Source organism: Haliotis rubra, unplaced genomic scaffold (assembly GCF_003918875.1).
Source record: "Haliotis rubra isolate DU_JTF1 unplaced genomic scaffold, ASM391887v1 Scf33, whole genome shotgun sequence".
NCBI lineage: Eukaryota > Metazoa > Mollusca > Gastropoda > Lepetellida > Haliotidae > Haliotis > Haliotis rubra.
The window spans coordinates 2,139,158-2,147,948 of NW_025767002.1; positions in this window are offsets into that span (position 1 = coordinate 2,139,158).

Genomic DNA, 8,791 nt, shown 5'->3' on the forward strand with positions numbered 1-8,791 from the left:
ATGTTTTCAATTGCGGATTGATGTAATGTCGCCGATCTTTAAAGGATATCACGTGCGTGCTGCAGAAGTTTAATTGCGAATGAAATTGCTGACGGTTGCTTGTTAATCTCCTCCTGGAAAGGCCGATGACATAACTAGCAGTTTCAGAAAACTGTTACGTTAAACTTTGTGGCTTTGTGTGACAGGAGTGACAAGCTGAACGCTGAACCTCAGATCACCACTATGTGCTGTGTGCATGTTCTTGCATTAAGAACCCGTCTGTCAGAGTGGGTTCAGTCTCTCTGTAAATTAAAGGCGGAAGGATTTACAGGACAATATTTGTAGACTGGTTGATGGCGTATTTTACTGTCCCCATGGTTGATGGTTGTTACACTTTCGGGAGGGAATGGGTGGTACACTTTTTTCTTTTTTGTGGGGGGTGTTTAACGCCACACGCAGTGATATTCCAGCTATATGACGGCGGTCTTTAGATGATGGGACTGGACCAGACAATCGAGTGATCAACAGCACAAGCATTGGTTGCTAAAGACGAATCTGGCTCTTGGTCTTTCCTGTTTTAGACGTTCCAGAATGATATGGCAGTGGGTTCGAATCTCAAATTCCATCTGATGCTGTTTCGATGAGAACCGGCACCATTTCTGTGTTCATATGTTTTATAAAAAGTCGATTATTTGCATCACTTCACCTTTTGCTCACAGATTTAAGTGGAACCCCATGTTAAAAATGAAACCACTGATTTTTCGATGCTTCACGCAATCCGGGTTCGATTCCCCACATGGGTACAATATTTGCCCATTTCTGGTGTCCCCCGCCGTGATATTGCTGGAATATTGCTAAAAGTGACTTAAAACTAAACTCACTCACTCTAGCTTTTTACAGAAGGTGAGCTACAGAACCGCTATACTATGTTAAATCACAATGGTGGCTGTATATAAATTGATTTGTTATCCATTAAATTAAATGTAAACGTAGTGATGTTAAATTTGAAAGTTCTTAACCGTCTATGTTTGTATACATGTGATAAAAACCTTAGCGTATTTCGACAATCCGATAGTTGTGAAAACTTTGTAACTTTTAATTAAAGTTTCAGACATTGAGTGAAACCATAGGTGACTTTCCGACCACAATAGCCCCAGACTAACTACAGACTGCTGACAGAGGCGTCAGTGTGATGCACACAGCTCCTTCATTATTATGAATGTCGCTTTGTTTTCAAAGGGCGCATCATCTGTGATGACAGTTTTCAATTCCGCCTGTAGTCAGGCTGTATTGTATGCATTGACCGTGATCAGACGCAAACAGAATAGATCTAAGTATATGGTTGAGGTAGATGGTTCAATAAGACTGCATCCCAACGAGGGCCCTAACAGAGTGACGGTGCTTATACATTGTGTGGGGAGTAGAACTGTACCTGGTTAATCCAGACGGTGCAGCTGGTAGTTGAATCGGGATTGACTTGTATTAGTTATCGATCATTGAACATCTGTATCAACTTGTATTTACACGTTCCAGATAGTGATTGATTGGAATATAGGATATATAAAGAGGTTGATCTCTATTTAATCTGGTCTCCTGCGTTGCTTGCACCTCAAGCGCTGTAACTACAAAACTAACGACCCGTGAAGATCATTGGCAGATTTGGTCTTCACCAACCCATGCTCATCGTAAGGAGCGACAAACCATGCATTAACATTAACTTACGACTATCTTAGCACTAAGAGAGCTTCGAAAATCTAGGCCCTGGCTGTTAAGTGCGCTGATTTGGTTGATGCATGTAATCGAGATCCTCTTCCGTAGATCCATGATCATTATGTCAAACATAATCAAACATCTCTCTGGTCCAGAGACTATGGTCATATGGCTTTAAACCAGGAACCAGTAATCGCCTAACCTTGGCTAGTACATCGGGATATTAAATAATTTAACCGACGTTAAGTACAAATAATTAAACATGTATAGTGTAAACCTCACTAGTCCGGTCTCCTGTGAAGCCAACACTCCATACGATTACTGTTACATCTTTACAAACAAAACGGGATTCTGCTAGGCACTAATTATCAGTTCATCAGGGATTTGTCAAGTCAATTTCCTTTTCAACGGGAGGGGTCGTTCGGATTAACTGGGGTTCACAAGTCATCGATATCATAGGTAACGCTAGTCGTTAGAGGATTGGGTGGTCACAATGTGTGAGCTGATTACGTCATCGTATCCCGATGGCGCAGGTATCAGCTTAATGCTGTCAACAAACAACGTATAATAACAAATAGATGAATAAAAGATATTTCACAACTTCAAAACAATTGTAGGAATTTATGTGACTGTACATGAAAGTTATTTGTTCAATGATTTATTGTTCAAGTCGAGTCATGTGCTGTATGATGTAACTCCCAGATAAAAAAGGTATTTATCATATTCAAAGTAATAATAGATCGTTAAGTGATGTATAATTACGAATAACACGAAGTAATTACTACTGTATGCTGTTAATGCAGCTATTTGTACAAGAAACAAGGCCAAATATTGGACATGAAAGCAAAACTGCATTTATCCCAGATAAAGGTAATCCTGGTTCCTTTTAGATAATTACATATAATTAAAATATATGTATGCATTCCAAACTTAGAGAGAGAAACTGAACTCTACTCATCCTCACACAGCTGCATAAACCACAGAAGGCGAATCGTCTGTGCAACAATACACCAACCAACTGTATCTCGTTTGTTTTGTTTTTTTGTTCTTTTAAGAAAGTTCCGCGACTTGATGTTAAGTGTCCGTTGAACATTCTCGCGGTATTTACCGAATCACTTGAGGTTTGGTGGTTTGTAATTTCATTGTCAAAATCCTGTCTTTGAAAACCCACTTTTCAAGAACCTTGTCCTGACATTCTGGGACTAATTGTCGTGAGCTGTTATGTGCGATCCGCAATTGAATATAACAGCTGCCAATTCGGTGTCGTGTGTGATAGTCTGACATGATAATGGTTTAAGTACACAGATCATTAGGACCTTTCTCTGTTTTATATATAGGGTAACTGTGACCAGAAGGCCATTATATTCATGTAGTGTAATTATTCAAAACCAGTTAGTCTTCAATTTTAGTTGTCAGAGCAACAATGAAACGTATACCAGAGCCCAACAGAGGAAGATGACGATGGACCAAAATCTACTTGTCCTAAACTGTAGATGAGTTGTTGAGGGGCATAGATCTTGTTAAGTGAGTTTCACGGAGGTCTTTAAGACGATTCCGATCTTGACTAACAAAACAAACTCATGATATGGTCGTAATTCGGCAATCGATTCTGCTTTCGTATTCTTACGAATGTGGACAGGGATCAGTCGTTTTATCCAATACTTTTTTAGTCTTTATTCATGTGAATGTGAATGTAGACCATCGGCCCATGGTTCAACGTTATACATTGGCAGCCTTCAAGCTGCAGCGACGACGATTGTTAGAATAGAAGATGAACATGGCAAGATTTCTTAAAACAAGAGGAATAGCATTACTCATCAGTCGATTAAATTTACACAAGGTTGGACAGGTTTGACAGGGATAAAACGTTTACGTAGATCATCACAGACAGTACAAATCAGTAACATGTGGTACTCATTTTCTACATAGTTACAGGAACACATTTTAAAAATCTTGAGGTTTTTGGTTTACCAGAATGTGTCTCACATGCGTCGTTGGTCAGGTTCTCCAATAAATTAGCTTCATCAGTGTTATTCTACGCTCCAGCCCTCTCTTGAGGGCTTGTAAGTTGCACTTTTTCTCCAGACTACACCAATAGGACTTCTGGCGACATCATTACTTTTACTATAACTTAGTGTGAGTGAGTGAATGAGTTAAAATTTATCGTCACATCAGCCATATCGTGCCGAGAATAATTAATTGGTACACATAGTAAGTAATAGTAAATTATAAAAGCCTGCCTACGAAGGACAGTAAAATAACTAGATTATCACAGAGAATAATTTAAAACTAGTAATTAAATCTAAAACAGTTTAACAATAGTTGACAATACAATATAAAACCGGGCTATAGATTGCCAACAACTGAAGGTAGATCACCATACTAGGGACCATGGGGACTTATAGTACTTTTGCTTCCTGCATGGTCCCTAGCTGGATTTACACCATCCCTCAGCTATTAGCAATTTATATTTATAAGAACATATATTCTGCGATTAAAAATAACAGTAGATTCAAATTTACATTGAATGCTTTGGGACTTACGTACCCTCTCAGGAGGACACTATTACTTAGTGACTCCGGATGTGATACATTGTCATTCAACAAACATGTATACTACAACTTCAAGTACAATGCCTGGCGGGCCCAATTCGGCTGCTGCCTTCACACAAATTTCTACATTCAGCCCGATAACGAAGTTTAGCCGCACCCTAATAATTTAGTGTTGTCATAATTCCATCATATGCAAGACTTAGTGTTCAAAGTCTATAATTGTCATCAAAACAATAATGTTAAAAGGATTTGTCCAATTTAAATAAAGTAAACCCCATGGAGCTCTTATCCTCACTTACGTTTTCACATCAACATTTCATCTTGTAGACGTGATATGAAATCAAACAAATAGAAGTTCATGTGGTATAATCTGGTCGGTTTAAACAACGATATGATAAAACTCCTCCACTTAAACTTCCCAAAGGGCCTATATTGCATTAGACAAAATCACATCAACTGACGAGTAACAAAACATACAGCCATGAGCTCTGTAACTCATCAGACCAAATTGCTTTATCGAGGGAGAAAGATATATTCAATAAGATAAAACAAAAATACTGGCAAAACACACTATTTATGTTTATTCTTATTGCATCTTTGCCACATGCCAAATGTAACCTGATTACCTGAGAGAATACAGGATCAAGGTCTTATAATTGCTTTTCAATACCGTTGCCATGGAATCCAAGCTATTCTTTCAATAGGGACGGCTACGTTTGCTGGGGGAGACTACTGGACATAACCAACCTTTTTGTCATACCAGACACCAACCAACTACATGGTAGGCATAGAAAACACAATGTCAATATTCCCTCCAAAAAAGGAAAAAATACCTTGGGGCTGCCCACCAATGTCGGTATGATTAGTGTTTTCTTAGGGCAGCAAGAAATGTCAAATTTTGTGATAGTAAAATACGGAAAGATTCTAAATAATGGTACACACATGATCGGATATCTTCAAATGTCAAAACATTGTTTTGATTCAATCTGCACGTCCGAAACTCTTGATAAATATAGAAGAACCAAGGAAGAACTTGCAGCTCATGACAAATATATCTGGAAACATAATTTTCTCTTTCTTCTATTTTCATTAATCAAACTGCCAATGGTGCATTTCCTAATGAGTTTGTCATGCCAGTTTCCTCATACTTTGGACCTTTGGGATTGGTAGGAAAATTGTTGTGACGAAAGGAATAAAACAGCCAGAGGTTTGAAACAAAGGGAAAATTACTTTCTGTCATAACCTATTTCGCTATGGCGAATGTAAAGAAAACCTTGAAATTAAAAAAATATAAAGTGTCAGTATTTATTGTATTCGCAGTTTTCAGTATGAAACCTGACAGGGAAAGAACTGATTGTTCACTGCCGTGTCCTTCGTTTATCCCGTATGATCTGCAAAGCACTGCATTTAGATGCACCGTTAGTGTAACGCTGCCAGAATGTTTTGGATCATCAATAGAGTGATAGGACATATACGTTTGTACTTGAAAATTGCTAACATGGTCAAACAACCAGACTAAAATGAAACGTACGGATTGTTTACACGATGTATTTTCTCAGAACATCTGGAAAGGTTTTTGGTTTTAAATCACCATATGTTTCTGTGCTTTGGGTTCGATAGCCTGGAGGTTACAAGATGTGGTTCATTACGTCGAAGACCCAGTATCGATAACGCCAGTGTGATGTATATGTGTTTGGATTGTTTATCAAGAACCAGTGACGGCTCAATCAGTGATCACAACACCATAATGCCCCTTACAGAACAATTTCTACTCTCAGAGTATTCATTGGAGGCGGTTTATTGAACGACAAGACGTAATTGGTGGTTGAAGGTCTTCAAGGAGTTTGTATGGCATCGTGACTAGACCAGGCGTCATTGTTTGATTTCAAGACTTACATGTGAGCGTTCTGGAATGGGTTCGAAAGATTATGCACAGTAAGCATCTTAAGTACAATGAGTGCTGACTCTTGTGTTTACATGTAAGGGACAGAGAACCAAGAATGGACAGGTTGGCGCCATGTCCGCGGTCAATGGATAGGCACGTATAATGTTCTATCCCTCCTCCAAAGTTTGTGAGTGCCTCCAAACCATTTGTATGAATGCAGTGTATATACACGAAACTAAGTTTCAGTTGGTCCCTACTTCTCTACCTTTGAGGGGCGGTGGGGTAGCCTAGTGGTTAAAGCGTTGGCTCGTCACGCCGAAGACCCGGGTTCGAATCCCCACATGGGTACAATGTGTGAAGCCCATTTCTGGTGTCCCCCGCCGTGATGTTGCTGGAATATTGCTAAAAGCGGCGTAATATCCAAACTCAGTCAGTCTACCTTTGATCAATGAATGAAAGGTACATTTATAGTAGCTGAGCAAACGGTTCACCAACTCGACAAACATCTCTTTTAACAAGTAAACATGAATGAGACTAACCATGTTTACATCAAGAATGGTAACATGAAGCAATATCACACTTTTCTCAAAAGTTATTACAAATCCTGAAAAAGGTGGCAATTAAAGGTGTCAGCATCCGATCACTCATCACTTAGATCTTGTAAATCCACAGTCCTATTACATGTCAGTTAACTCAGTATTTCTTTCTTTGCATTTAAAGACCAGAGGCCCTATTCTCCAAACGTTCGTAGCCCTAAGAATTCTTAAGTTTGATCGTAGCCAATGTGTTAAGAATGGGCTTAAGAAGTTCGTAGGGCTACGAACATTTTGAGAATAGCTAGCCGGGCCCCAATTTCTCGAAATAAACTTAAGTCTAAGTTTTGACTTACGTGAGAGATTTAACTCAAATTTGAGAAAACGCAGGAAAATGCATTTCCCAGAATGAAGTGAAATCGATATTAAACTCTAACATAGTAGACAATTTGAGTTTGGAGGATAGATTACTTTAGTTGTTTGGGCTTTTTTATTTTCAAAATGCAGTTGAGTTAAATATTCAGCTGTTTCAAATTTTAAAACTGAGTTTGAAATTTGAGTAAAAACTTAAGTTTATTTCGAGAAATCGGGGCCTGATATGAGAATGGATCGTAGGACAAATTGTCAATCTTGTAAGGGATGAACGTATCCAATTGGAATTATCAACGGTATGATCCGAATTATGAGAGAACTAGAAGAAACTGTGATTTCTGACGGACATTCATGCATACTTTACAGTGGGAAAACGATTATTCTGCTGTTTCTGGTCACGAAAAGATTGAAAGTCGTTAGTTTTGGTTTGAGTTATGTATGCAGGAAATTTAAATGAAAATGAAACTTGAAACAATAAAAGTACATTGTATTAGGATGATGGCACGTTATGTGTCTTTTTAAATCCTGTAATGAAACCGAAACCAAAGAAAGTTAAGCCAGTTGGCCCAACCATTGACAAACGATAATACTCCACTTAAAACACTAGTTAAAAGTGAAATTTTCATAAGGAAGCTAAACCGACACGATACATTGATCCACCAAACAATCATGGGCAAACTATTCTTCTGAAAATATCAGTTTTCATTTTGGTACAAAGCTGACTTCAATTGCGCCTCTGGAACAAATGAATATGCAAATTACACAAATCATAACTCACGGATAAAACAGTACCCTTTTACAATTTTCGTTTAAAATGAAATTTCCCCAGGAAAGACAACACAGAATATTGCTTGATATTTTCTTTTGAAAAGTTGAAGCTTACTCACTTGAGATCGCGCGTTGGTCTGAATACCAATGACCAGTCTTACCACCGGTTAGCAAAATATTGCTCATACACCATATTACCAACTCAAACATAACGCACTTCAATGCGCGAGAAGCTGTACAGAAAACCTCAACATGGCATCGGTTTGTTTCGTGAATACAAAGTTTCATGATTATTCAAACGAAACGTTTCAACTGAAACTTAGCACTACTATTTTAGGTTAACAATGGATAAATGAATGAGTTAACTAGTTTGTGAGGGGAATGAGGTGCATTTTAATCATGCGGACACCCATGTAGTCTCGGGTACGCGTTTCATCGTACCCTGAAAACAACGGACGTTGCTAACAAATAACTGCCTGTTTGTATGTTGTAATAACGTTACAATCGCAAACTATAAACACACGGTCTGCACCTTCTCTGAAGTGGAATCCCAACAGATTAACAAGGAGGTACTAAATTTATGTACAGGAATATTCGCATCCTCAGATATATAGAATTCCTTCCATGGAACAAATGTATACCCGCTAAACGCACATACTTCGGTGCAATTCTGACTGAATCAAAGGCAGGGATCGTTATCCAACATTTAATAGTAAAACTATTGTAATGGCCAAAATGGGATTATTATTCTATTTTCATTTAGTTGTTTCTTTATTAGGTGTTCAAGTTCATTAGCAAGTATTTTTTTACATTATTTTTCTAAGTGTAAGTTCATATAAGAATATTTATTCATTCTTCATCTTAAGATATTAATATTTTTCTTTACTGTATGAGCAGCCTGTATGTTTCCCATACTGCTTAACGTTAAGTCACAGGATGGAGTTCTCCAGGAAGTAACTCGCCAAAATAAAAACCTGTTTGGGATTTTTCTA